This window comes from Dermacentor albipictus, chromosome 1, assembly GCF_038994185.2.
Source record: "Dermacentor albipictus isolate Rhodes 1998 colony chromosome 1, USDA_Dalb.pri_finalv2, whole genome shotgun sequence".
Lineage (NCBI taxonomy): Eukaryota > Metazoa > Arthropoda > Arachnida > Ixodida > Ixodidae > Dermacentor > Dermacentor albipictus.
In genome coordinates this window covers 5,265,654-5,286,783 of record NC_091821.1, presented here as the reverse complement: position 1 = coordinate 5,286,783, position 21,130 = coordinate 5,265,654, and the positions used below count along the sequence as shown (strand labels likewise).

The following is a 21,130-nucleotide window of genomic DNA, read 5'->3' as shown; positions in this document are numbered from 1 at the left end:
CGTCGTTTAAGCCGCCCGCTACTACTACAAGATGGCGTGCCTGTGCATTCTCAGCGAGCTTTTTTCTAGCTCGCTCCATGACATAGCCCAATGTCCGCCCTGGTGACGTCCCTACCAGCGCTCTTGTCACCTTTCACCCACTCCGCAATTGCCTTTGAGCACCTAGACAGATTTTAGTCACCGACGATTATCAGCTTTTCACTCTCTCCTACTGATGAGGCCTCTCACTGCTTCCCTTTGTCATCCTTTTCTCTGTGATTCGGATTTGACATGGAGCATTGACCCCTAAATTCTTGCTTTGCCTTTGAGGTAGCTTACAAATAGGTGGCCCTCCTCCCAGCTGCACAACCAGCATGTTCTATGCATTCCATGCTCTTTGTCGGCACTTTCAGTCCTGTTACTCCAAGAGGTGGTGTTCCGTCGTCAAGACCATTTTCGTTTGTGATGGCGGCCCTGTTCAGTTTTTTCTTGTCCCAAGCCCCTCAATCTTTCATTCTTTTATAACCACGAGGAAATGGCGGTTTTTTATAGGTCTCGAAAAAAATTATTTACCACTACAAATAATACTCCAGCACACATTGCAGCATAGCTTATTGTGCATAATGAAATGCTCTTTCCAAAAACATATGTTGCCAAAGGAAAAATTTTGTTAAGTAAAACAAAAATTCTAGAAAGCCCAATTTTTGCTACCCTTTGATATAACAACAATAAAAAAACATGATATCTACAGAAACATTAATATCAAAGGAAATTCAGAACATACATCTCAAAGATAAATGACCCAGTGTGAAGAAGATGCGTCTCGCGACATAGCCGCATCGGTTACGCACGGGGCAGCTAGCGCTGTTGATTGCTGGCGTCTTTTTGGACAGTGCTTCAGGCTGTCTCGCCATTTCGAGTTGCTATGCGTTTGCATAAGGAACTGCAAATAAACTTCTCAATTGGTGGAGGTGCTGGGATTCGAGCCTCGTCGCTTGAAACCCTGGAGCTGCAATCAAGAACGCTACCGCCCACCATGACTGACAGCTCATCCCAAACAGCGCCGACGCCACAGTCCGTAACCTGCACCGCCGTTCCACGACAATGGGACCCCAAGATCTTCAGCGGTGCAGACGACGAAGACGTAAAAGACTGGTTTGCGTCATACGAACGGGTGAGCGCTCACAACAAGTGGGATGATCCAGAGAAGTTAACCCAGATCATTTTTTATCTCGCTGGTGTTGCCCAACTCTGGTTTCACAACCACGAAACTGACATACCCACATGGTCTCTCTTCAAGACAACCTTTACGGAAGTGTTTGGCCGACCCGCTGTTCGCAAGCTGCGCACCCGAGCACAGCAGACAGCAGAAACGTTCACGAGCTACACTGAAGACGTCATGGACTGTTGTAAACGAGTCAACGCCGCCATGCCCGAAGCTGAGCAAATTCACCATATACTGAAAGGCATCTATGACGACGCATTCCAGATGCTCCTAGCAAGGAATCCTTGCAGCGTTTCCGAAGTCATCAGCCTATGCCAAAGTTATGAGTTAAGGAAACAATGCACTTCGACTCGGCGTGCTCCGGGCGAGCCTTGACAGCATGTACGACCCATCCTCATTCTTCCAGCAGGTGAAGGACTTCGTGCGTGAAGAAGTTGCCCGCGAACTTTTTTTAGTCCCCTTCAATCAGGAGCCCACCTGAATAGTATGGTACAGTATGATGAACTTAATGTTCTGAAGGTGTTCTGAAGAAGTGAAATTAATGTTCTGAAGATCAACCCTTAGGTTGCCCACCTGAATAGTGTCTGAAAAAAGAAATGCTCAGTACACCGCTGCTCTTCAGATACAAAAAAGGAACGAAAACCAGTTCATTGCTCACGCCGTGTGGTTAAGCAGTTCCTCAATTTTGTTAAGCACAGGTGCACTCCGCATTTTCCCCACAAAACGTCTAGTTTTCATTCAACTTTGCGGTCCTCGTAACGCATATTGCAGTTCCGCCTTTTCGGCATCTTCTGAGGACGGTCCAATGAGAAGTCTAAGGAATGTACTTCACCAGTTGGTCTGGAGTCGTGCACCTCTTCCAGGACCCATCACTCTCAGCGTAGATGGGCAACTATAAGATTATGCATCCAAGCAATATTTGTTTGCATTTTTGCAGATTGTCTTGATCACCTCTGCAGAGAAGAAGAGTAGAAAGAAATCCCCCCCCATTGTAAACTGTCTTGCGTTGATCTGTAGTGCTGGGCCGAGATGTGCTAAGGGCGGCCTTCTTGGCGTGACCGGAAGTTTCTTTGCTGCTGATGGCAGCACATCCTAACCAAGCAAAGTATGCACCCTGAAGATAATCAGTAGAGCTCTCGGGTTGCGCAAAAAGATCTGCAGATAAGCGCGCATAAGGAAGGAGGTCGCTCAGGGCTGTAAAGAAAACTCGCCGATGAATAGCTGCGGATGTCCCATGCCGACTCAAAACATTGTTGCTATCAGAGCTTTAATCGGCTTTGCTGTCACCTTCGGAATCATAACTTGAGTCCTCATCACTAAACTGAAGTGTGGGTGCAGCACAGTTTCGAGCACAATGCTTTTCTCGCAAAGCAGCCACGCGGGATGACGCCACAGGAGCGACTTTTGATAACTGCACAGTGACACCGGCAGTGCCCCTCGCCAGAATAGAACAACTCGGGACTCCAAACCAAAGCTCACTAGTGAACAGCTGGCATCATCTTTGGTTAATTATCACCGTTCAGCACTGTCGGATGGCAAACCTGGCGATATAATTCAGTTCTTGACTTGCTGGGAGTCACTTGATCACAAAATTTTGATGCTAGTGTTACGTAATCATGAGCGGCATGCTTTTTCTCAAGCACAGCAGAAAGTGACAGCCACGCCTCTTTTCGCTGCAACATACGTACATTACTTTGCAAAAAGGTCCGACAAAAATCGCGACATCGCTGGAGCACAAAAATTTAAACTCATCCTGAAAGCGTAGTGCCTGTACTAACTACAGGATGGCCTTAACTGGATAAGCTCACCATCAAAAGGATCACCAATCACCGGTAATCAATTTCAATGGGCATGGTAACGGAAGAGTTGAAGTAGCGCCAACCACTTCCATCCTCCTCCGTTCCATTCTCCCACTTGACACCTCGACAGTGGCGCCGCCTATGCTGGACCGCCATAGCAGACGATGGCTAAAGCACTAGCAGAGGAAATCCGCGGAAAACTCCGTTTCAGCCCTGAGGAGCAAATTTGCAGGCGAGATTTTACTTCAACAATCAGCAACTGGCATTAATAATGCCATAATGGAACTGCGCAAAAAAAACAGAGAGAAGGACCATTATTTAAAGCATAAAGCGTCTGCACGTTGAGAGTTCTTGCTGTCGAAGCACAATGCATGCACGCGGTATGCTCAAACATTCGTAATTACCACTATTTTAAGTTTTGACTGCGTGAAAGAAAGTATGTGAACGTGGTTACATAGGTTCACTTATGTATCTGCAGAATACTTTTGTTCGGCCGTCTCACAAGAGATTAGAACTGTCTTGGGTCAGCAATGCCTAGCAACTGGGCCGCTTCTGCTCTGCGCTTTTTGCAGATGTGTGTAGCTGATGCACAGGTTCTGGTAGCCATGAGCAACATTTTCACACCACTGACAGTATTGACACTGCCGCTACACACAACGCACAATGTGTGGCCCATTGAGTGTCGCCAAAACAGTCTCAGGCCAAGTTCTCCGTGCGCCCGCTGTGGCACCACTGTTTGGGGATGGCTGCTGATGAAGAAGCAATTGAACTCTGGGATTTTATGTGCCAAAAGCAAGATTTGATTATGAGGCACGTCATAATCTCCAGATTAATTTTCATCACTGGGAGATCCTTAATGTGCCCCCAATGCACGGAATACGGGCACTTTTGCATTTCGCCCTCAGTGAAATCCAGCAACCATGGCTGGGACTTGATTCCACGACCTCGTGCTTAGCAGCGCAACACCATAACCGCTAAGCCACTGCGGAGGGTGCTGAAGGAGAAGTGCCTCCACAGCTGCGTCGGTATGTGCGACAATGACTCTTATCAAGACATAAATAGTGTGTTTTATAGCTGTACATTACAGGTGGAATTTTCAAGTCATCATTAGAAGTGCCCATCATGCAACAAATGTCAACAGGTAGTCATAGGAGCGGAAACCTTCTTTAAACTTGTATGTAGTGGCCATGGTATTGATAATGTGAACAACGTACCGGCAGTTTTCACGGCACATGAAATAGTTTTTTTTTTTATTCATTACAGTGCAAGAGTTTGGAATTTGATAGCAAGAATGAAGTTGATGGCAAAACTGGACAGACGTTCTGAAAATAATTATCACCCCCCATCAGCGCCAGTAAGTTTTTTGTTGAAGCACTAATTTTGTATCTATATACTGCGCACGTCTGTATTCCTTTGCATTCCAAGTTTTCGTAGGGAAACAGTGTCCCTATAACTCGAACACTATTTTCAAACCATTAGAGATGAAGAGAAGATAATTGTTCCCAAATAATCCTCAAATGGGCTTAATAAAGGTGCTCAGGGTAGGCAAGTCCGTCCACACTCCATGATCAAAAACTGTGAAATTATTTGTTGCAAGAGATGTGAGGCAATGTACAGTGCATATGACGCATGCAATACCAATTTACTTAATCGGACGCATAATAATGTTAATGTTAAGCTGCAAAAATGTTAATCCTTATCAGGGGGCCAGTGGTACTTTGTGGCCTTTCTCTGCTATGATAATCCTGCACAGCAGCAGCCGGGACAGAAGCGAAATGCTAGAGGACTGTGTACTGTACAATCAAAGTGCACGTTAAACATCCCCAGGTGACCTAAATTAAGTTATTCAGAGCCATTCACTACGACCTCTCTCGAAGCCTTAGTCGCTTCGGGATGTTAAAAATGTGAAATACCACAAACCAAATCAATACATGCGGGTAGACGCTGAAGCTAAACAACTGCATTCGCAAGCCTTAGTGAGCCTTGCGAAGGCGACGAGAATGTGCTAACTTCTGGTGGAGGTGAAAACATGGCCTGAATAAAGTCGCTTCTATGTCACATGCCAGCCACAGACGCGAGCACTTTCACCACAAAACAAAACTTATACGAAACGAAGCGAGCTCATTAAAAAAAAGTCAAATGCGCTAAAAACCACACACAGCGTGGACATATACGCAAGCATTCTTTTTAAGAGGCAGGTGTAAACTAGGTTTAAAAGAAGAGGTAATGAACAACTGTGGCACATCACAAAGCCGCGAGTTTTTCGCAGCCTTCTTGAAGTCTGCCCGCCCGAACCTTATGCATCCACACCTTTCTTCTTTGTGCGTTATGCTCGCTGGATCATAAACAAAGAAGCCTGTTGCCTTTGCCTTGTCGGTTGCGGCAAACGAAGGCACAGCAGCACGGCATCACAATCAAGTTCTCGTTCGTAACACATTTAATCTGGTACGCTATCATACTCGACCAATCCATTTGCGCGTATAGCACTTTCACTGCACTGGTCCGATAATGGTGATCAAAGCGCACTGGAAAGAAAAAAATATACAAAGGTGCAATGCGTCCTTCCACACAACACGAGTTGACCACTGGGGGAGTGGAGGAGGCTGGGGCGAAAGGAGGCAGCAAGGAGGAAATGCCGGGGGAAGGAGGATGGCAGAAAACTGTAAGAATAATGTTACTATTGAAAGATAGAGGCGCTTTACCTTGCCCAGCAAACTAATGCCACCTAGTGTCATATTTGAACATTATAAAATATGAAGACAGCAAATAAACGGACACACACAAGAGAAGAGAACGGGACAGGGTGCCACTTGCAACTGTTGCGAGTGATGTCAGGATTGGGGGCTCAATCCCATCGTCCGTGGTCCTTTGCCAAGATTGGAGTACGGCATGAATTCGAAGGTAGCTGGCCCATGCCGTCGTCCAACTTATTTACGCTGAGATCGTTGATGAAGTGAAGAACTGTTTCTCATCGAGAACGAGGAAAAGGGGTTTATTTACAGAAATTAACTCAGTCTAACATGACTGCTTGAGAAAAAGAGTATCAGTCCAACATGACTGCATGAGAGAAGTGACTCAGTCTAACATGACTGCTCAAGAGAAGTGTCCTCAGCATTCGCAACACCACAGTTTTTATACACTCGATGCGCCGGTCCTACGACGCGGCGACTGTTCGTTTACTCATCACCAACTCGCCGCTGCTCTGCAGACCAGTTTACGTACACAAAGGCAACCGCGCTCTGTACACAGAGGCAACCGCGCGGGGTGCCGTTCCGGGAAACTATCGGCGCCGATCGAGGGTCGCTCGTTGTTCCGTGCTAGGCCGAAGCGTGAGACGCTCCAAAATACGTCGTCCCCACGGCAGCTTGTCCATGCGTGTCAAATCAGCTCCGCGTTGGGGAACTCCGGAATCATTGTTCACACACCGAACTAGTTCCGTCACAATGTCGAAGGGGCTGGAGTAAGGCGGCGGATTCCAGCGCAAAGGCCGCTTCTTTGAACGCCTCCCAGCTGCAGCAACGGAGAGGGAGAGGTGCGCGTCGTGTCGCCCTGTCGTAACTGTGTGGCAATCTTCTTTCACAGCTCGCCATTCTTGACAGTGACACCCTCTTCCGTTCTCTTCTCTTGTGTGTGTCCGTTTATTTGGCGTCTTCATATTTTATTATAAAAAGCTACCCACTAGCCCAACAAGAAGTGCTTTTAAGTCATATTTGAAAGATAGTGCTCTCACTTCTGATAAGCCTGCTTTTGCTGTCGCATTGTGAAATGCAGGGTGACGGCTATATTACTTAGTTTCTACTTCATTTGTCCATGTGGATAAATTTAAGCAATGTTTATTTTGCGGTAATGTACTGTATCGTATCAGAATAATATTTCCTAACGTGTCAGAAGCGGCTGCATGTCCAATGTGGTAGCCGAGCACGGCCGTCTCGGCTTCTATTACCTCAAAGCATATTTGTATGTGTTAATGATGCAAATAAAGTAATTCACCTATGTTAATGTCACTTATTAATGAGAAAGACAACGCTGTTTCAATGGGCACAATGTACTCGCAAGTGAGAAGAAATCGCGTGCAGCCAGCTTCATAAGCCGACATTCTTGTTTTGATGTCCTGCAGTGTAGCAGTGGCCGCTGCTGGTTGGTCAGCCAGTTGTCATCCCACAGTAAATGCTTTCCCATAATTCTTGACACAATATGCTTCTATTTACATCAAGAAGGCTATAGGTTTGTTCCATTCAGTTCAGAAAAGGTGCACGGCATGACAAACGAAAAAAAAGGTGCAGGTGGTAACAGTTATGGAGTGCCAGGCTTCACCAACTCACTGCAAGGTTCAAGGGTGCACTGCACTGCAGTGGCAGCTTGCCTTGCAACCCATGCAATTGAGCATGGGGGGAGGGTGCACCACTGCACCTCTGAGAATTGAAGGCCTAGGTGCAGTGCAACGTTAATAGATGCAGAAGGTGCAGTGAAACTCAGCTGAATCAAATAAACCTTATATATACTTAAACCGCTGGAGTGGAGGTGGCTCTCCAAAAGTGAAGCTAGCCACTGCCATCTTGCTAGAGGCAAGAAGCTCGAACCGCCGTAGCAGTCATTGCAGAGCACAGAGTATGTTCGTCGGGATTATTGGTTGTGTGCTGTTGCAACAGTGTGTAATTGATTGTGGCACACTTTCCGAGGGCAGTGCAACACCTCAGTAGCTCATAGCTGCACCAGTCACGTAAAGATGACGCCAGGTATAACACTTCATGTGTAACATAAGCTTGCATCATCTCATCAGGACTGTCATATGTCGCGCATGCATTTCCTTCAGTTGGCAATGGTTGGGAAGGTGTGCATAAGATAGGCATATGCCAATACAGTCATACCTCAATATAACGAACCTCTATTTAACGAAATTCGAATGTAACAGACTATTTTCACTTCTCGGTCTTAGTTGCATTGAAAACCTGTATTTCTTTCGCGATTTAACTAAGTAATTTCGTGAGACGGTTTCAATGTAACAAAGTTTTCGGCCACTTCAAGGATGTACTTGAAACCTGCATGGCTAGTAAATCTAGCAAAAAACTATAAAGATGTCGGCCGAGGCAATAGTTCAAAGCGTCCTGCTGCATGAAAAGTTTGAACGGAACATGCACACCAGGATGCTGTAGGCAGGAAGCACTGCTGCGCCATTTGTTGCGCTGGTAAACAACTTGCAAAGGCCGATGGCCAACGGTAGCTCACAGCACTCAGGTGGAAACGAGATCTGCTAATTCCTTCTGCACAAGGGAGATTGGGATGGAGTTAACGTGTGATGATGTGATCAAGCATGCACGGGTGGTGCAGGAACGTGAGCCTGTCTGGCCGAAATACGCGCCACACACCGTATCTTGGAGGTAATCTCCGTGGCAAGTGCACAGTGCAAGCTGAGACGTTTGGTGCCTTGATGCACATTGCGTTCCCACGTGTCTAGTCTAGGCGGTCGCGTAATCTTAAGTTTCCGAGACACGGTGCGAAGTACTCACTCACAATGTAACAGCGAGTTCGTGGCCATCGACTGACATGTTACCTGAGCACATGTGGCACTGATAAAGTGTAGTGATAGTGATAAAGTGTAGTGTAGTGATAAAATGATAAAGATTGTGTAGTTGCCTCTTTGCTGTGACTTTTTTTTTTAGGACAAATATCCCTATCTTCTTACACTTTTGTTTTTAATTTGTGGGCACCTACTGCGGGCACAAGCGCGGCAGCCATGCTGCCCAAGGTTTGCGGCACCGCGCGATGCAACACACAAAACTTGGACACCATGAGCCACGTCGATCGATGCATTACTCTCAGCGTGATCTGCACCGCATGCGCTGACACTCATAACTGCGCTATTATAGACCGAGCTTGCAATTTCTTTATAAGTGCTTATTAACAAGATACTATCCACCGGGAATGCTCTGGTAATTTGTAAAGTTGTTAATAATGCTGACACTTCAAAACCTAGAATTTACGAAATTCACGATTTAACGAAGTTTTTCATCGCAAGTACAACTTCCGTTATATTGAGGTTTAACTGCATTAAATTTACATTTACGCCCTATAAATACTCGTTGGCATGTCACTGCGTGCAATTTTTATGCAACGCATGCATGGGCTACATGTCAGAAGGAGAATATTGGACTTTGCCACTGGCTTGCAGTGGTCTCAGCTTACGCTCTAAGACATGTGCAGTGTGCTTGCACAATGACATACAGTGTTAGTTTGTACCGTGTACGTTCTGCACAGTGACTGTGTTTTAATGAAGGAAACCAGCGAGACAATTACAGAGAACACATGGTCAGGACAATGTTACGTCTCAACATTACAAAGGCATTGGTTGGACATTTGCCACGTGCCAGGCCACCACCCCTTTTATCCAGACGTCAACGCGGCATGTACAAGTAAAAGCGCTGACGTCACCATTGCCTGGAGGCCTGAGCAACGGATAAAAAGGAGGGGGACAACGACGAAGAACTGAGAGGCGCAGTTAATTAAACGTTTGCCACGTGTCAATCCACCGCACCTCCTATCCAGACAACAATGCAGCGTAGGCACTGACGGTTGAAGGGCGCTCACCCCACCATTGCCTGGAGCCTTGAGCAAGGAATGAAGAGGGGGGCAACGATGAAGAACTGAGAGGCGCAATTAATTGGACGAGTCAAATCACTACCCATCCCTCGGCACTTATCCAGCTGTCAAGACATCGTGTAAGCTGGCTGTTGCAGGATTCTGCAAAAGGCCTTCACCCTGCCCTTCACCTGGCAGCCTGAGCGAAGAAAGGGAGGGGGGGCAACGACTAATGAACTAGGTGTCACCGGTTCATTTCTTTCCACGAACACTATCTTCAGAGGCGGAGTTACTGTGGGCAGAGTCATTCAATTTTTTTTTTTCTGGTCACGAAACTGCCGCCTCAGTTTCATATAGAGCCAGCGCCCGCCGCTAGAGGCGCAACCGTGCATGAGAGGGCATGCGAACGCCGCTAACGCTGTGGTTGTGTGTGGGGCAGCCTCGGTATTCTAGCTTTCTCAACTTCTTCAACCGTCGCTTTAGTTTCACGCAACTATTTTTAACATTGAATATGCTTAAATTACTGCCTGAGCGCGTCTTCTGCCATGACATGAGCGCTCGGGAAGAAAAAGAAGCCGCTCATAACATAGAGCTTGAGGCGGTCTCAGACCAAAAAAAAAAAGAAATCTGGCATTTTAAGAGCCAAAACCACTACACGATTATGAGGCACGCCGTAGTGGGGGACTCAGGATTAATTCTGACCTCCTGGGATCCTTTAAAATGCACCTAAATTTAAATAAACGGCTGTTTTGCATTTCGCCCCCGTCGAAATGCGTCCGCTGTACACGGGCGGGCGGTCTCAGTCTAGATTTCTTCATCACCGTCGTTCGCCTCAACACTTCGGTGGGCTCCGCTTTTTAATATTTGCCTGAAATGAAACACCGCGCATTGGCAACAAAGTGCCAGTGGTCCCACTTATCACCAGATGCAGACATATGGGCTGTTGCACCCCCACTTACCCGTAAGGTAAGCGTCAACTCTCCGCTGCGCATAGCGCCAGATTGTTCGCCGAGCACAGCTGTTCACTTTCTGTTAATTCTGTTAAACTGTGGCAGAGGACTCTGAATGTGGGCAGTATCTTATAAGGAGATCCAAAGAATGAAATTGTTATTGCAAAGGGCTGCTACTGTAGAATACTTAATGACAAAGAAAAAGAAATTGAGCTGCTCCGTGCGCTTAAGATTTCTCTGCAAAGCGATGCCATTTCTGTATGAGATTTAGGTAGGATTAATGCAAGACAAACTTCGCTACTAAATGTCTTCGGTGCGGCTTTTACCAACGGATTAAGGCGAACGTGAAGTGTTAGGACTCGCACAGTTGAAACTAGTTGTATTGTAATTAGGCAATTGCCTTAGCAAGCAGTCGTTTGGAAGCGTCAGTAAGCCTAGCACTTATTCACGCTGCTCGTGGTTTCGACTCACAAACGACGAGACTAGGTACTTTTATTCCTAATGCGCAACTATTTACAATATGTTAAAATGCTGCAATCACCGGTCCTGATATTCTTACCATGGTCGAAAAATGAAAAGAAAACTTTATAATTCGATTAAGAAAAGAAATAAAACGCGTTGGTGCAAAAACAACATCCAAGCACGATCATTTATTCATCATGTAAAATAAGCGGAGCGAAATACAGACAGCACAGAGGCGTCCGGTCACGAATGGTTCACCATTCACAATGCAAGAAGTTTGTCAAAAGCATAACACTGATACATTAAGCATAAAGAAATAACATCAAACGTGATGGATATGCATTGGGGAGCAGGAAACAAACACCAGCAAACGAATGGCAATAAATACAGAATGCATCATCGATTGTTTCTATAAACAAGAAAGTGTAAAGCATCAGCATTTCATAACACATGGCTAACAACTCTCGAACGAACACAAGTAGCCACATCACAGATACAGCAATTTTTTAAATGGCTTGTTAGAGATACCACCATTCTACTTCTTCAGCTGTTACTTGCAACACGTCTTCGGCATCGTTGTCCCACCCCGCCACTTCAACTAAAGATCCCAGCACTCGAAAAATAGCGCAGCACATGCACAGAACGCACCCGTTCACTCAGCTTGCCTCGCGCTGCGCACGCGTTTTGGTATGCTAACGATGCCCTCTGTGGCACAGTGGCGCCGCGTCGCGGCACCTTTGGGCAGCATATGAACCTCTCCCACAGCGTGACGGCGGAGTTTCGTGACCAGAAAAACATGGAAGGACTCTGCTGTGGGTTACTGTGAGCATGGGTGTCATATCGTAACGGAGTCAACGATGGTGATTTGCTGCTGGACAGTCTTCAGATTCCTTAGTAGACTCGCCTAGGGAAGATGACGGTATTAAAAGCAGACTTTTCGAGAGTGAGGAGAGGGTCCTGATGTGAACCGAGATGTTTAACTTGCTCCTGCATGGAGTGGGCTTCCGTAGTGGAGCCGTGTAACTAAGCTAAATAAACCCTTTTTCCTTCATTTTTTACAACCCGACGTAGTAGGCAACGAGCTTGGTGGACTCCATGCCCTGAACGCCACCCTAGCCGCAACGAGCGCTGGACTTACAAGGAAAGAGTTGCAAGTTCAGTGCTCGTTCTGATCACTCCTCTTTAATACACGTCTGTGTTTCGCAGGTTTCCTGTTCAATAATTCGTGCCAAATAGCCCAGCAAGAAATTCTGTTGTAAAAGCTGGACTGGAACACAAGGACATGATTTAGAAGAATATTACGGAGTGCTATATCTAAGTTTTTGGGTACACTACATCACTAAGAATACTAAATGAGTAGACGCATTTATTAACCTGACAGCAAAGGTTTTGCAGACACCGAAGCAGTGGCTAAAGCCGTTAAATTTGTTTTCAGTCACGCTGCCACGTAACTAGAAATTATTTGAACGGAAAAGTCGGCTGCAAATAACGTCGCAGTAAAGGACATCGAATTGATTTAAACTAACTCGGATTCCAGGTGCACACATTTTCTTTTGCGGTTCGCATTCATAAAAAAGCGGCCGCGGCATCCGCGACCCAACGTCAAGCGCTTAGTTCCTCAGCCGCTGTTGTAGGAGAGAAGGCAAAACAATATGTACGTACATAGCCCAAAGCCAAAGAGCTTCCCTGCTTGTCATTTACCTTCTTTCGCGATAAACATTTGTCCCGCGTTCTTTCATTCGGTTTCGCAAGCGCCCCGCAACTACATTTGCACAGTTTATTCGTTAATTTTTAAAATTTACATCATGAAGTGTTCCCGAACGTCAGGCTCATGTGCGAGTATGAGACACACCGACATCCTACATTTCTATGGGACGAATAAAACAGGTAGGAATGACGCCAAGTAAAAGGGATCTCTACAAAACTACACACAGCATGCCAAAACACAGTAAAACAGTGCAAGTACATTCCTACCCAAACAACGGAGACCTACAGCGGAATTAGTATGCGCAAATAAATTACTTAATTCATTTTTAATTATATTCACAAAATTAGCTTTTTGAATGCACCGGAAAAAGTTGTGCATTCAGAAAAAAAACACAAAGAAGGGTCAGCACACATGTTGCACCAGCCTGGTAAGAACAGTATTGGCGACGAGGAGTTACGGAGTCGCCATCTATCGGAAGCGCCTCACTGGCCGTAGTATGAGGGATCACGTGGCGCGCTCCTCATAGGTTTTGCTGTCAGCGCTCACTGAAAACACCGCGCGCGAGCTCTCCCGGATATTTCTGTAAGTACTTTTGAAACGAGAGAAGTTTTTTACTGTCTAAATAATAACCTTGGGCAAACTGAAAGCACAGAATCGTTTACAGACGCTATGTCTCTTTACCGAATACGTACAGTGAACGCCACTGCGCGCGGTCGCCGTGATGGAGTCTCCCGAACCGGCTTCTTGCGTGAAAGGTAGGCAAACGCTGAGAACAGAGTATGTGAAATATGTCCTTATAGTGTTTGTATAACTAAATGGAGCCTAATAGAATGAAGCCTCAATGCAGCGATCGCACAGATTCGCAGCGACCGACTGCGTGTCTGCATGCTTGTCCGCGTACTGTTTCGCTTTCACCGCGTGCGCGTTTTCGCGCCGTGCCATGAGCTTTAGGCCGCAGAATATGAGCATTTGACAGTATACAAGCAACCATTGTTGCGTGGGCGCTATCAGAGCTATTCAAAAATAATTTCATTGTAGAGGCTTCGACGCCTACGGGGACTGTGATGTGCCGTCTCGACGATTCAATGTTTTTTTCTTCTAAATTCTTGGACGTTTCAATATTACTTCTCGAGTTGCACCGCACTGTATGTTTATCGGCGTTCTCAGCGTGCGATTTCCCGCTGCTTCTTTTTTGGTAATCCAGTGCATTAATCCATAACACAAACATGACCATATGCCATGCTTTCTTTAATGTGCTTCTTACCACTCCCTTTCCACTCCAGTGAACTTGCCAGTATCTATAGCATCGACAAGTTCATAGACCAAACCGTCATGACATTAGTCGGGCAGCAGACTCGGGCAAGCGTCTCAGCGCGCGTTTTCCGAACATCGCATACCCGGCGGCGTAGCAGAAATCTTTCTCGCGTCTGTGCTTGCTGCATACCCGAGTTGTAGCCGATGACCGTTTGCCGGTTTTATGTTTCGCGAGCCAAGCTTCACGCAGCTTCTTGTCCTGCGGCTACGTGTGAATAAGGCTTACACCGGGCTCCATTGCGTAAGTCCGGCACTGCGGCACCAAGCAGTAGCCTACCATGTTGCGCACCTTCAAAGGCAGCCACTACCATTTGAAGTGCTTTCAAGCGTTGTAAAGGAGACACTCGAAGCGGGAAAATCTCGCCACTAAATGAGGACCGCAGCGTACGAGGGAATTTAAACTATCGTTTTCAGCTCGCTTCGGCGCTCCTGAAGCAGCCGACGCAGCCGCTATGTCCACGTGATCCCTCCTAGCATGTCACGCCGACGGTGGCGCCAGCTTTTCCAGTGGTGGAGCTCGAGGTCAATAGCTAACTTTAAAGTGCAATTTCTTTTTTCGTCGTGCTTCTCTTCACTGATTAAAACCTTTAACGTAAAAGTGCAGCCTTGTTAGGACATAAAAATGCACAACTGTTGATGTGAAATTATCAGCATGTAATTTTCAGCCTATATAGCCAAATTTAAAGCTTTCACTAGAATCATGACATCAACTATGCTGTCGCTGCAAAGCTCCTTTTTGCTGATGAAGGTTGTAAATATATTCCCTCAAGTTTCTTTAGTGCTTCGAAAAGCAACTTGGAGGGATACAGCAATCCTCCCCTGTCACAAATTTCGTTAATTTTGAGACTGCTACTGACACTAGAGTTCTGCAAAAGAAGAGAGCGGCAGTCCTCACATTTCTTACGAATAAAAAATTTCTGCGCGACATACCCTTCCATATATAATGGATGAGGCGGTCATCGCTCCTTTCCTCCACATAAGCCCGGTGCTCTGCCGGAGTATTGTTTAGCCTTTGCTCTACCAGCGTCAGATTTCCAGCTTAATCTAACTCGTCAACTGTTACGCAACGTCCCCTTCCTTGTCAGAATTATCAGGTAAGTGAAGTAGCGATACCAAATAGTTACTGACTTCTGTGTTCCCTGTTTGCATTGCCTTCGCTAATACATAAAAAGACAATTCACAATAAAAAATTGAGACGGCGTTGGGTGATCGTTGGATCCGCACGACTACCTCACAAGAAGTTCTCCAACTTTTATTGGCTTAGTCTAGATGTCAATAGGTATTTAAAACCCTCTCCTTCCAAGTATTCTAACAGAGCCAAAGCGCTGCTCAATGTCACACGGAGCCTATCTGCCGTCGACTTGCTCAAGCCGCCAAGTCCTTTTGCAATGGAAAGCATATTTAGCACCAGCAAACAAGGACATAAGGGAGACAACACCACAATGCGCCAACTTCAACAACTTGATTTTCAGGAAACACCCACCTATTTAACCCATGCACAGTTAAATAGGCGTGTGTTTACTGAAAATCAAGTTGAAGTTAGCGCATTGTGGTGTTGTCTCCCTTCTGTCCTAGTTCGCTGGCGCTAAATATGCTTTCCAAGTCAGTCTACCAACACGCCCAACAAATGGCAATCCTTTTGCATGTGACTCCCAACGAGACAGAAACTCAAGGAATTCTTTCAGAGCCCTTCAGAGCAAGCACATGGCAAGCACACTGCAACTGGCCGCAACACACAGGAACGCGTCCGTACAGCTCGTGCGACTGCAGCGCCGCCGCATACATCCGGGACCTGTCTACGCTCCCGGCTTCAAAGCGGTGCGTGGCGCGCTCCGCCGTCTGAACACACTGCCCCTATCTAGTACACTGTACTATAGTCGCGCTCTTTTGCCTCTAGCAATATGGCCGCCGCCGGTTTCAGTCGCTCTCGTAGGCGGCAGCTGGAACTGCCACTGTAGAAGTTTTATATAATCTCCTTGTTTACATACCCCTATGGAAGAAAGAAAAATGTCACAGTTTCACCCGATAGGCGAAGCATTGATTGCGATAACAAATTAGTGGACAGCTATAAGATGCAAGGACAGTAGCTTTATCGGTCGTATAAACTTGTAAATATAGACATACAAATAAATTACCAAGCATGGTGTCATGCGCGCACAAGCAAACATTGACACATCTCCCTCGATCACGGCAGAATCTCGCTGTCAAAACGCTGGAGTAATGAAGCGCGAGCAGCAGCGAGCGAAGTCACCTTCGTGCCGAGTCTCGGACCAACGCGAACCAAGTCGCGAAAACACAGCGCACGACGGGCTCTGTCCCCGTCACAGATGGCTTTCAAGATACAGCGGCCCGGGCGAGCGCGCGCGGCCGCTCGGGCCACCTAGATAGAACACCCCCCCCCCCCCCCCGGGCCTTGCGTGCGACAGAAGACGGCACGCTTCCTCCCCGCTTTCGTCCCTTCGGTGCGCGAGATTGAGCCGTGATCACCGGCTCACCTTCGCACTCTTTCACTCGCGCATGCAGCGTACGGCGCACGGCGACGATTTTATCGCCGTTGGACTTTTACGGAACCTCACGGCGACGCCATCAGGAGATACGCCTGGAGTGTCCATATAGTTGTTATCGCAATATAACTAAGGAGAGGCCCTGAAGTCACTCTTTGTGATGCTCAGTGAGGCCAAAGTTGGCGTTACTTCATCTTGTCGGAGCGGATTCTCCTCTCTGGTTTACATTTCTCGGCTTCGGCGCGCAACCACGCCGGGCTGCGTGGACGTGGTCTTCGTAGTAGTGATCCGACCAACGGATCCAGTCGTGGTGTATACCATCGCGATACCATTGCCTAAGTCATTTTGTCCAAGTATTGTGCTTTAGCGTCAAAAGGAGTTCACAATGAACTCCGCAATTAGACTGAGGCCGGTCCCCTGCTAGGCCAGCAGAGGAGAACCTCGTTTTGCGTTTAAATACACCGACTGTGGCATGGGGTATATTGTTGTCACGGTAAGTGAAGCTTCATGGAAACGAAGTTCTGTGGTATCCTCCACGCGGTGCCGAAAAGTAGGCGCGTATGCGTGCGGCTAGCCCGTTGACCGGGCCTACGTGCGACACTGAGCCGTTTGATGTGCGCACTGGCGTATACATCCTTCCGTCAAGCCTTGTTCACCCTTGCACTGCATCGGCCAACCTTAACTTGACCCTGCGCCCCTCGATCACACATATATATGTGGTAAGAACGGTTCGTCCCTTAAATGCTCACATCAGCCGCTTCTCTCCCATCATTCCACACGACTGTTTTGCGTGCCACAAATGCATCGTCTGCTGTCAAAGGGGAACACTGCAGAGCAGTCACTGACCTACACGGCAAAGGGCTTTAACTACACGTTTTCCACGAGGCAACCTCACCCATCTATCAGAACCTGTCCAGAAGTCAACACAGCATTGACACCGACAGGTGACGGGTCCACAAAAGGCCCCTCTACCTGTACCTGTCAAGCTGAACTAATGGATGAAAGGGGCCCAAGTCGACGGCTACCGAACAACGGCGCAGACCTCGGATTCCCAGATTGCGGCGCGCTTGCCAAACTTGCTAAATATGCTAAATTTTCGTGGCATATTTAGCAGGGTTCTACTCAAATTGAGGACGACGCATGGAGCTATGGAAAGAAGAATGATGGGGGTAACGTTATGGGATAAGAAAAGAGCAGATTGGGTGAGGGAACAAACGCGAATTAATGACACCTTAGTTGAAATCAAGAAAAAGAAATGGGCATGGGCAGGACATGTAATGAGGAGGGAAGATAACTGATGGTCATTAAGGGTTACGGACTGGATTCCAAGGGAAGGGAAGCGTAGCAGGGGGCGGCAGAAAGTTAAGAGGGCGGATGAGATTAAGAAGTTTGCAGGGACGACATGGCCACAATTAGTACATGAACGGGGTTGTTGGCGAAGTATGGGAGAGGCCTTTGCCCTGCAGTGGGCGTAACCAGGCTAATAATGATAATGAAATGAAAATGATTTAGCATCATCGGAAGTGGAGGGCGGTGGAACGATGCGATATCGTGGGCGGGATATTGCGACTGTCACGGTGCGGCATTATTCGATTCAGCGAAGCAACAATCAACGGGCGCCAAAAGGTCGTGGAAATGGATACCGGCGAGCAAGACGGGTATTGCCAGCCACTCGGGCAAGCGGCCGAAAGAAGTCGAATGCAGGTTTAGAGATTGTCGTCGGCGCGATCGTCACCGCCCCGACAGCTTTTTGTAGGAACCCCTGTGTATTCTCTGCCCCGCGCCTGCATTAATAAGCTTACCAATTAATTATGGGGCTTTACGTGCCAAAACCATCCGATTATGAGGCACGCCGTAGTGGAGGACTCCGGAAATCTCGACCACCTGGGGTTCTTTAACGTGCACCTAAATCTAAGCACACGGGTGTTTTCGCATTTCGCGCCCATCGAAATGTGGCCGCCGTGGCCGGGATTCGATCCCGCGACCTCGTGCTCAGCAACCCAACACCATAGCCACTGAGCAACCACGGCGGGTAGACTCAAGGGTGTGGCGTGTGTGGTGCAATACGAGTGCGCGACCTCTAAATGCAGGGGGAATCATCCGTTCCCTCGCCCCTAATTGAAAGGGGCGCGGCCAAGACCTTGGGAGGAGCCGGGATCCAATTGGGTGAACTTGATTAGACCGTCACCAATACTTGCCGTCCCCCAACACAAGGAACTAGGGAAAGGAGAATTTATTTAAACGCAGGTTTTAGACCGAGCTAGGCAGTCTAGAAGCCGAGCTTACAATCTGCTGAGAAGCGTCAAGTATCGCCTGGGCCGCCTAGCCACGTCTGAACTGCGAGTTACTAGTTGACATAAGAGAGAAGCCAACGCCTACAACGAAGCTCACGGTAGTTCCCCTCAAGTTAGCTCAACCTGCTCGAGGGAAGACGTCAGACCAAAACTCCCGGGAAACCCAGCCCAGCAATTGCATCCACCGCAGCGAGATCGGCTTGCCAGCGTTCTTTGGGAAAGCTCCGCCGTCGACTCCACGCTTTATGGACCTGCTGCAGCTGCCCGGCCATGTGTATGCCATCATTTGCTTTCTTTTGAACTCTGTTTAGTTATCACCGTTAAGTATGTTTTGTGTAGTGTTAATTTCTATATTTACTGTTAACTGTTCGTTTATTTATTCTGCATTCATCATTGCTCTAGATTAAGTGCATGTGTGTTAGTGTTCTTGTGTTTCTTTTAATCTTTGTGTAATTGCCAGTCGATAAATATTTTTTTTTCCGTCTTTCTCTCGACTCTGACTCCTTCGCTGTGTTCGCTTGAGTACCGAACGACCAACCGGCTGGTATACCCCGTCGACGACTTCGCGCCGACGGCGAATGGGTGACAAGCCGTGACAGCGACCGATTCGAAGATTGTAACTGGCCGGGATACAGTACCAGATTCCCTAGTCTAGGCTGCCTAGGGAAGACGACGGTATTAAAAGCGGAGACCTTTCGTGCAAGGAGTGGATGGCGTGTCCTGATGTGGACGCAGACGTTTAATACGAGTGAGCTTTCGTATCGGGAGCCAGTGTAACTAATGTAAAATAAACCCTTTTTCCTTCATTCCTGCTACTGGACGTAATCGTCGATGGGCTTGGTGGATTCCGGGCCCAAACGCCACATCGAGCCGCAACAAACTGGTGGCAGCGGTAGGATTCGAACCCACGCCTCCTAAGAGACTGAAGCACAGCAGTTTGTCTGATGACACGCTAGCACGAGTCCACCAAAGACGGGAAATAAATTACAACATCACCTTTCGTTCGTGGCGTGCTAAGCGGTGAATGGCGCTGCACACGCACTCGTTCCACGAGCGAAGCTAGGCGACCGCGGGAACGAGCACAGCAAAAGATGAAAGCGAACGAGGAGCGGGGGATGAAAGGCGAGAGGAGGAGGGTATGGCGAAAGAGTGAGAAGCTTAGTGCGGCGACGATGGCGCCGAGTATTGGGGGCTTTCTGTCAAGTGGAAAGTCAGAGAGGCTGAAATAATCTCATGGGTGGCGGCAATGGAAAAGAAACCTGCCATGAGTCACTATACTTATGAGAAAAAAAAACGAAATCAGGAAAGAAACAATTTCTCGTAAGTCAAAAGGAAGCTCATTACTTTTCGGAACGAGATCAGGATGCCTTAGAACACGCACCTATAAAGCGAGATATAAGAAGGAAGAAGCAGCGTGTGCTTGCTGCGGTGAAGCTAAACGATGGAGCATGTTTTAATATTATGTGAAGATATCTGCCCAGCGATCGATTTAGGCACCACTGGCCTCCTTGAAGCCCTGGAGTTCAGCGAGAGCAGGGGAAAAGTAAACATGTCCGCAACAGAGATTAGTAAGAGGCACTTGGAAGATGTGTGGCAGCGAAGTAGGGAAACGGCAAAAAACGGAGACGTACAAAAAGAAAGTTGCCAACAGAGGGTCAGGAAATTTTGTTGTGGGAATTCATCACGGGGTTTTTTCATTGCCTTTTTTTTAACCTAGGTAGGACATTAGGCAGTATAATAGCAAGAGCTTGGCCGCGCAACCCACCGCCCCGTCCCAAAGGGGACGCTCATAACATCCATCCAGTAGGGTGCCCCGATGCTGGGCATTGAGGTACCCTAGAGTACCTCAATACCCAGTTAATCTCAGCAGACCCGAGATTAACCTTTGGTAGAAATCATGTGTGCTGGAAATATAATCCCACGTCGGTGAAGCCCATTTTGAACTATAAATCCGGTCATTCTAAGGTAGTGAAGCGGGCTATAGCGTGGACTATCCTAAATACTGCATTAAAGCAGTCGTGTTTTCATATGTCGAAGGCTGCTTTTTCTGATCATGTAAATTGTTTACTGGACGCTGGTTACACCGAAGTGATTATTTCATCTGTGAGTGAAAGCATGGTGTGCGGCGTAAAGAGCTTAAATGACCAAGGTATAAAAACGAAATTAGTACAATAGAAATGTGAAGATACAATAAAATATACGAATGCGAAGATACAGCTTGATAAAGGGCAAAAAAGTATCACTAGAAACAAAGCATCCTCGCAACAAGATATTTAAAGGGCCCCTGAAACGGTTCGGACAAATTTTGTAGACGCGTAG

At 47.3% G+C, this 21,130-nt stretch overlaps 1 protein-coding gene across 9 annotated transcripts in view; it reads right to left on the bottom strand.

Annotated features, from left to right (window-relative positions):
* Window positions 1–21,130, bottom strand: part of Ctl2 (Choline transporter-like 2) — a 608,937-nt gene that overhangs the window by 478,584 nt on the left and 109,223 nt on the right. The window lies entirely within an intron of this gene.